General features: G+C 43.3%; 1 long non-coding RNA gene across 1 annotated transcript; it reads right to left on the bottom strand.

Moving 5' to 3' along the window:
• Positions 1-599: 599 nt before the first annotated feature.
• On the bottom strand, positions 600-6536 carry LOC120530052. Its single transcript, XR_005633896.1, has 3 exons — positions 6450-6536; positions 5725-5854; positions 600-903 (listed from the first exon to the last, which is right to left on the bottom strand). It is a non-coding gene; the product is annotated as an uncharacterized LOC120530052 (long non-coding RNA).
• Positions 6537-8162: the final 1626 nt, after the last annotated feature.

The following is an 8162-nucleotide window of genomic DNA, read 5'->3' as shown; positions in this document are numbered from 1 at the left end:
ACACTAATCGTACGTACATGTATGTTTTGGGTCATTGTCCATCTGTATCATGAAACGCCCGCCGCCCAATCAATTTGACGTCATTTAGCTGATTTGAGCAGACAGTATGTCTCTGAACACCTCAGAATTCATTCGGCAGAAATGAAGGGATTGTGTTCAAAAAATGCGTTAGTAGCGTCACATTTTTATGCAATCGTTTTGTTCACCCGACTGAATTAAAGCTGAAAGTCTGCACTTCAACTGCATCGGAGTTGTTTCATTTAAAATTCATTGTGGTGATGTACAGAACCAAAATGAGGAAAAAGTTGTCTCTGTCCAAATATTTATGGACCCAACTGTACAACCTTTGGTGTGTCGTGTTGTTTGGGTGCCACCTACTGACTGTGGGAAGCCGCTGGGTTTGACTCTGGGGCTCTAAGCTGTGCGCGTTCGCTTTCGACACGGCCTGCTTCTGACCTCTGACATCCATGCATATATACAACCTTCGTTTAGTAATATAAATATTTGCACAGAGCACAATGACATATTAAACTTTGTGGAAATACATCCAGAAAAGAAGAAACTCCACAAGAATAAAGTTTTGGGGACCGTCCCTGTATATTGTCCAACAAACAAAATAGAGCACAAATAGCGAATGAATGATCAAAAGTACTGTATTGTAACAATTGACAAAGTCTATGGAGCAAAACGGCGTTTTAATACAGAAATGAATTATGGGAACAGGAAATGGTTGGCAGGAAGTGACGGCGAATGCAGGAGTCGGAAACAGCGTCATTTTGGAGGAACCGGAAGTGACGTCGATCATGATGGCCGGAAGTGATGTCCTATCGGGTCGCCGGAAATGACGTCATGGAGGCCATTTTGGAATCCGGAAATAGAGGCAATTATTTCTCCTCGGTTTTCCTGTTGAGAGAAGAGGTTCAGGTAAGTACCACGTGACATTCCTTCATCTCGCGATATTTCACTCACCTTTAGTTTTTTTGACTGCCTCCTACTCACACGTGTGTGACAACTTACTAGCCATCCCCTGCTGCTTCGCCCGCGTATTAGTGAAACCGGACAGTGAGGAGGTGTGGTATAGCGGGTCTACAGCTCAAATTGAAAAGGACAGTTTTAATAGATAGTCGCCGCACTCGCGGCATAGAGGGGGCATGGTAGTGTGGCCAGAGCGGTTCCCAGGCGCATCCACAATTGATGTCGGGAGCTGCGAATCGCCACACCGGATCCACATCCGTGTAATTAGAAGAAGAATTAGAACAATCTAGACGAGAACAGGCCATTCAGCCCAACAAAGCTCGCCAGTCCTATCCACTTGCTTCCTCCAAGAAAACATCAAGTCGAGTTTTGAAAGTCCCTAACGTCTTACTGTCTACCACACTACTTGGTCGCTTATTCCAAGTGTCTATCGTTCTTTGTGTAAAGAAAAACTTCCTAATGTTTGTGAGAAATTTACCCCTTAACAAGTTTCCAACTGTGTCCCCGTGTTCTTGATGAGCTCATTTTAAAATACAAGTCTTGATCCACTGGACTAATTCCCTTCATAATTTTAAACACTTCACTCAGGTCACCTCTTAATCTTCTTTTGCTTAAACTGTAAAGGCTCAGCTCTTTTAATCTTTCCTCATAACTCATCCCCTGTAGACCTGGAATCAGCCTAGTCGCTCTTCTCTGGACCTTTTCTTGTGCTGTTATGTCCTTTTGTAGCCTGGAGACCAAAACTGCACACAGTACACCAGATGAGGCCTCACCAGTGAGTTATAAAGGTTGAGCAGAACCTCCTGTGACTTGTACTGCACACGTCAAGGCGCTATATAACCTGACATTCTGTTAGCCTTCTTAATGGCTTCTGAACACTGTTTGGAAGTTGATAGCTTGGAGTCCACTATGACTCCTAAATCCTTCTCATAAGGTGTACTCTCGATTTTCCGACCGCCCATTGTGATTTCAAACCTAACATTTTTACTTCCTATGTGTAATACTTTACATTTACTGACATTAAATTTCATCTGCCACAAATCTGCCCAAGCCTGTATGCTATCCAAGTCCTTCTGCGATGATCTAACGGATTCCAAATTATCTGCTAATCCACCTATCTTGGTATCATCTGCAAACTTAACCAGCTTGTTACTTATATTCCTATCTAAATCATTTATATATATTAAAAATAGCAGCGGCCCTAGCACTGACCCCTGTGAAACACCACTCTTAACATCGGCCAGTTCTGATGAGGTTCCTCGCACCATCACCCTCTGCTTCCTGTGTCTGAGCTAATTCTACACCCAATACAATATATAGTAGAAGTGTGAGGCAGATAGGGGGAGAAAAAAGGAAAGAACGGGAATGAAGGTTAAGGGAGAAGAAGGCAGAAGGAAGGAGAATGCCGGAGCGAGAGCAGGCTCATTGAAGGCTGACCACAGCTGGTAGCAGAGCCCCAGAGGAGTGTTTGGCCAACTCTCGGGGCGGCAGATTGAAGCGGTGACTCCAGCAGAGCAGTTCTGAGGAGCTGGAGTGACCGGCAGAGGAGACGACTTGCCGTTGAAGGTAGCGGCAGTCGAGGAGGCCTTGGGCGTGTTGATCCCCAGCGTGAGTGCCCAGGCCACTGGTGAGGGAACACAAGTCTCCGTCCGACTGGAGCCCCACATAGCCGGGGATCGGAAGGCTACCGGACCAGAATAGGAGGGAGCTGCATTTGCTGGTAGGGCGAATCCCCTGTTGCAGGGCCCGTATGGGAGAATCAGGGGAACCGCCAGTGGAAGGAAGAAAGCACTGGAGTTCTAAGAAAAGACTGCTTCCAGCCATTATCATTTTAATGTCGTCTTAAAAGGGTGTATTTATTGAATTTTAACCTCCACAGTTCACCTGTTTTAACTGATTATTTATTTAAGGACTGTTTGAGACACTGCACTTATTTATTTGGACACTGTTTTTGGTTTTGTTTTTAATAAAAGCACTTTGCACTTTTCGCACCATCCCGTCGCTTCATTGTTGATGTCTTCACTGATCAGCTCATCAGTGACATTACCGACGGTGTCGGGTTCGAGACCTCCCCAGAAGCCTAAATAGAAGCATGGAGTAGAACCTGCATCGTCACAGGAGTGCCCCCTCACCTCGGCTCGCAGCCTCTGTCTCGGAATAGTGCAAATATATCGCTACCGCAAGCAAACTCTGGTTCTTAGCGCAATGAGAGAAGTCGCAAAATCAGCCGAAATGTTCAAGCAAATTATAGAAGAAAAAAAAAAAAAGATCTAAATCCGTTAAGCAGTTCTCTCGTTCGCTAACTGAGCGGAGTTAAGGTTACGCCCCGAAGGCAGACGCGTGAGTGAGGAGGGCCCTGCCCATCTCCCTGTAGCCCGATGAGTTTCTCTTGGATTCGCGCTAATAAATCGCTTCCGCAAGTGAACTATGAAACTAAGAGTGTAAAATGTACAACGCATCGAGAGAAGGACCAAAAAGCCTACAAAAACAGAGAATACTCGCGAGCAGAAAGTCGCAAAAATCAACGGAATGTTCAGGCAAATTATAGAAAAAAACCCGATCTAAATCCGTGAAGCAGTTCTAAAGGGTCTAAAAAACTATAAGAAATGTTGTGCTTGGACCACAAAATGGTTTAAAACCGTTTCTTAGCAAGCATCTATGGACCAAGGGTAACCTACACTCCAAGTCCCAAGTCCTCATGGAGATTTTGTGATGAGTGAGTCAGTGGTATTTGGCTTTTATGAGCTATCGACTTCCAGTCAGTGTTCAGAAGCCATTAAGAAGGCTAACAGGATGTCAGGTTATATAGCGCCTTGACGTGTGGAGTACAAGTCACAGGAGGTTCAGCTCAGGCTTTATAACACACTGGTGAGGCCTCATCTGGAGTCCTGTGTGCAGTTTTGGTCTCCAGGCTACAAAAAGGACATAACAGCACAGGAGAAGGTCCAGAGAAGAGCGACTAGGCTGAGTCCAGGACTACAGGGATTATGAGGAAAAATTAAATGAGCCTGTTAACCATTTAATGTCAATACATGTAAAGTGTTAGCCGTAGAGAGTAAAAATGTGAGGTTTGAATACACAATGGGTGGTCAGAAAATCGAGAGTCCATCTTATGAGAAGGATTTAGGAGTCAAAGTGAACTCCACACTATCAACTGACAGACAGCATTCAGAAGCCATTAAGAAGGCTCACAGGTTATATAGCGCCTTGACGTGTGGAGTACAAGTCACAGGAGGTTCTACTCAAACTTTATAACACATTGGTGAGGCCTCAACTGGAGTCATGTGTGCAGTTTGGGTCTCCAGGCTACAAAAAGGACATAACACTATTTAATTTAATATTGTTTCTTTGTATCAGTATACTGCTGCTGGATTATGTGAATTTCCCCTTGGGATTAATAAAGTATCTATCTATCTATCTATCTATTATATAGTGCCTCTCCTATCTATCTATCTATCTATCTATCTATCTATCTATCTATCTATCTAACAGCACAAGAGAAGGTCCAGAGAAGAGCGACTAGGCTGAGTCCAGGACTACAGGGGATGAGTTATGAAGAAAGATTAAACGAGCTGAGCCTGTTAACCATTTAATGTCAGTAAATGTAAAGTGTTAGACATAGGGAGTAAAAATGTGAGGTTTGAATACACAATGGGTGGTTGGAAATCGAGAGTCCACCTCATGAGAAGGATTTAGAAGTCATAGTGGACTCTAAGCTATCAACTGCCAGACAGTGTTCAGAAACCATTAAGAAGGCTCACAGGATATATAGCGCCTTGATGTGTGGAGTACAAGTCACAAGATGTTCTGCTCAAGTCTTTATAACACACTGGTGAGGCCTCATCTAGAGTCCTGTGTGCAGTTTTGGTCTCCAGCCTACAAAAAGGACGTAACAGCACAAGAGAAAGTCAAGAGAAGAGCGGCTAGGCTGATTCAGGGCTACAGGGGATGAGTTATGAGGAAAGATTAAAAGAGCTGAACCTGTTAACCATTGAATGTCAGTAAATGTAAAGAATTACACATAGGAAGTAAAAATGTGAGGTTTGAATACACAATGGGAGGTCTGGAAATCGAGAGTCCACCTCATGAGATTTAGGAGTCATAGTGGACTCTAAGCTATCAACTGCCAGACAGTGTTCAGAAGCCATTAAGAAGGCTCACAGGTTATATAGCGCCTCGACGTGTGGAGTACAAGTCACAGGATGTGCTCAGGCTTTATAACTCACTGGTGAGGCCTCATCTGGAGTCCTGTGTGCAGTTTTTGTGTCCGATCGATAAAAAAGACATAGCAGCCCTAGAAGAAGTCCAGAGAAGAGCGACTAGGCTGATTCAGGGCTACAGGGATTATGAGGAAAGATTAAAAGAGCTGAGCCTTTACAGTTTAAGCAAAAGAAGATTAAGAGACTGGCTGAAGTGTTTAAAATTATGAATTAAATTAGTCCAGTGGGTCGAGACGGTGACTTTAAAATGAGTTCATCAAGAACACGGGGACACAGTTGGAAACTTGTGAAGGGTAAATTTCGCAGTTTTCAAAGTTTTTCTTTACACAAAGAACGATAGACACTTGGAATAAGCGACCAAGTAGTGTGGTAGACAGTAAGACTTTAGGGACTTTCAAAACTCGCTGGGCTGAATGGCCTGCTCTCGTCCAGAGTCTTCTAATGCTCTAAATGTCCTCATTGTGGGGCGAGAAGGAGAAGAGAATATTAGAGCCAGTGCCCCCTCTCATCCTGGTGGGTTATCACATACCTCGATCAAGCCCTTGAAGAGATCCTCCGACACACATGCTTGACAACAGTATACATTTCATTTCCAAGTAGGATGAACCTGCCTTAGCGAGTCCGACATGCACCTCCATCAAAGTTCACCGCTTCTGTTCCTGAAAGGTGAAAGTGTAAGGAAAGGAGAAAACAAAGTGGAGGAAGATCAGAAGAGTAGAAGGAAATGAATCATTAGGGGTTTATTTTTGAAACGCTATACCGTTGCTTTGAATTCTCCATTGTCTGATCATTGAGTAATAATTTGTCCTAATTGTCCTTTTTTTTTGGTAGAGAAGCCTGATCTCTGAAGAGGGTATCAAGTGTGCATTTCCCATGAGAAATGCGAACAACCATTGAAGAGACCAATTCATCTTGATCAGCTTTACTGGTCTGTAACTGGAATAAATAAATATCTCATTCATCAGCTCACTTTACGGCAGGGAGAGATCCATGCAGAACAGAGAAGGTGGGGGGCGGGGGGGGGGGGTTCTTTATCTATTTCAAAATAAATCCCGAAATAAAAAGCTTACTTCACTGAAAGTATATTGTCATTTGAAGAGACTGCGACAGGACTTTTTTTTTTTTTTAAAGTAACGACACACGTAGACACCATAAATGTATCATAAAAAGCCCATAAGGCAACGTGATGCCAAAGCGGACATAATGAGTCGAGCAGATGCCGAGCCTAAGCGCACGGCAGATGTTTTTCCTTACCTGCTCACTGAAGTGTTGCAATATTCTCCATAAGAGAGCCATTTGCATTCTCCGTTTACAAAATAAAGTGAAACGCAATCTCGTCTGAGATAGCCATCGACAGGAAGGACAGCAGACTAGTCGAGATGTGGGGGGTGGAGAGATTCTCTTTGGGGGCAGTGCATCCATTTATTGCAGCATAGAAGGCCAAGTGTGCATTGTGATAGGAGAACAGCAGAAGAGAAAATCAATGGAGAATGGAATCACCTCGTAAATGATCATTTCATTAATGTGGCACTGGACGTTACGTTTCAGCCAAGTTCCCCCCCTGCTAGTTGGGGTCCAGATGCTTTTTTGTTTTTTGTTCATTTTTGATTCTTTTGCTTATGTTGATATTATGTCGATAATTTAGTTTCTATATGTCTTCTGTCATGTTCTGCATGTGTTATGTGTGCCTCCACTATTGTCTTCTCACTGTCAAGGGGCTGCCCTCAGCCATATAAAGATTGGGTGGATAAACAGTCCCCTGTGGTTCATTTGAATGTGATGGTCGGTATCGGTGAGTTTTAGAGATTTATTGTGCTCTTTTTTTTTGTGATTTCCTAGATTTGTGACCATAATGCTCTGCTTTTGGACCATTCTTGCTGGGTTTATTTGTGGAAACTCAGTTAGTTGTGCACCCTTTGGCGCTTATTTTGTCACGATGTCAATGATCAATAAATCTGTTATTTATAATAATAATATTAATAATTGGCAATCCTAAATTGTCCCTAGTGTGTGCTTGGTGTGTGGGTGTGTGTGTGTGCCCTGCGGTGGGCTGGCACCCTGCCTGGGGTTTGTTTCCTGCCTTGCACCCTGTGTTGGCTGGGATTGGCTCCAGCAGACCCTCGTGACCCTGTAGTTAGGATATAGCGGATTGGATAATGGATGGATGAATAATACTTAGGGGCTCTGCCCCCTGCTCGCTTCGCTCACCAACCTCTGGGCGGGTGCTATGCGCTAGCCACTTCATGGCTCTACCACTTGCGTTTGGGGAAGCAGATGTACAATAGAAACAGATTCTTATTTTCATGGGAATTGTTGCATATGTATAATAGAACTATTTTACATTACAGCGATTAATTAACTATAGTAAAAAATAGTAAAACATAATAAATTTCCATCCATCCATTTTCTAACCCGCTGAATCCGAATACAGGGTCACGGGGGTCTGCTGGAGCCAATCCCAGCCAACACAGGGCACAAGGCAGGAACCAATCCTGGGCAGGGTGCCAACCCACCGCAGGACACACACAAGCACACACTAGGGCCAATTTAGAATCACCAACATTATAAATTTATGAAAGAAAATTATGTTTCACCTTGTGTTAGAGGTATTCATTGTGTTATACGTTTTTGTTCTGTTTGGCTTGAAATTAACATGCAAATATTTTTGGAATTACCTTTTCGTCAATATCGCTTTGAATTTTGATTCCATGTTTGGAGTTACATCGTAACAACGCAACGTATAACTGCCCGTGATTGAATTTTGTTTCTTTCTCTCTAATAAATAAACCAAATTTTTCGAATGTTGGTCCCTGTGATTTGTTAATCATCGTAGCAGAGCTATTCTAACGGGAAACTGTAAACGTTTTAATACAAATGGCATATCGAGATCTCCTTTGGTGTCTAATGTTATCCCCTGAAGGTGTACTGCATTACCTTTCTTGTCGCCTGTTAAAATTTTACGTGTTA

The sequence above is a fragment of the Polypterus senegalus genome, chromosome 5 (assembly GCF_016835505.1).
Source record: "Polypterus senegalus isolate Bchr_013 chromosome 5, ASM1683550v1, whole genome shotgun sequence".
Classification (NCBI taxonomy): Eukaryota; Metazoa; Chordata; class Cladistia; order Polypteriformes; family Polypteridae; genus Polypterus; species Polypterus senegalus.
The sequence above is the reverse complement of the archived record's forward strand: the minus strand, read 5'-3'. Positions and strand labels throughout refer to the sequence as shown.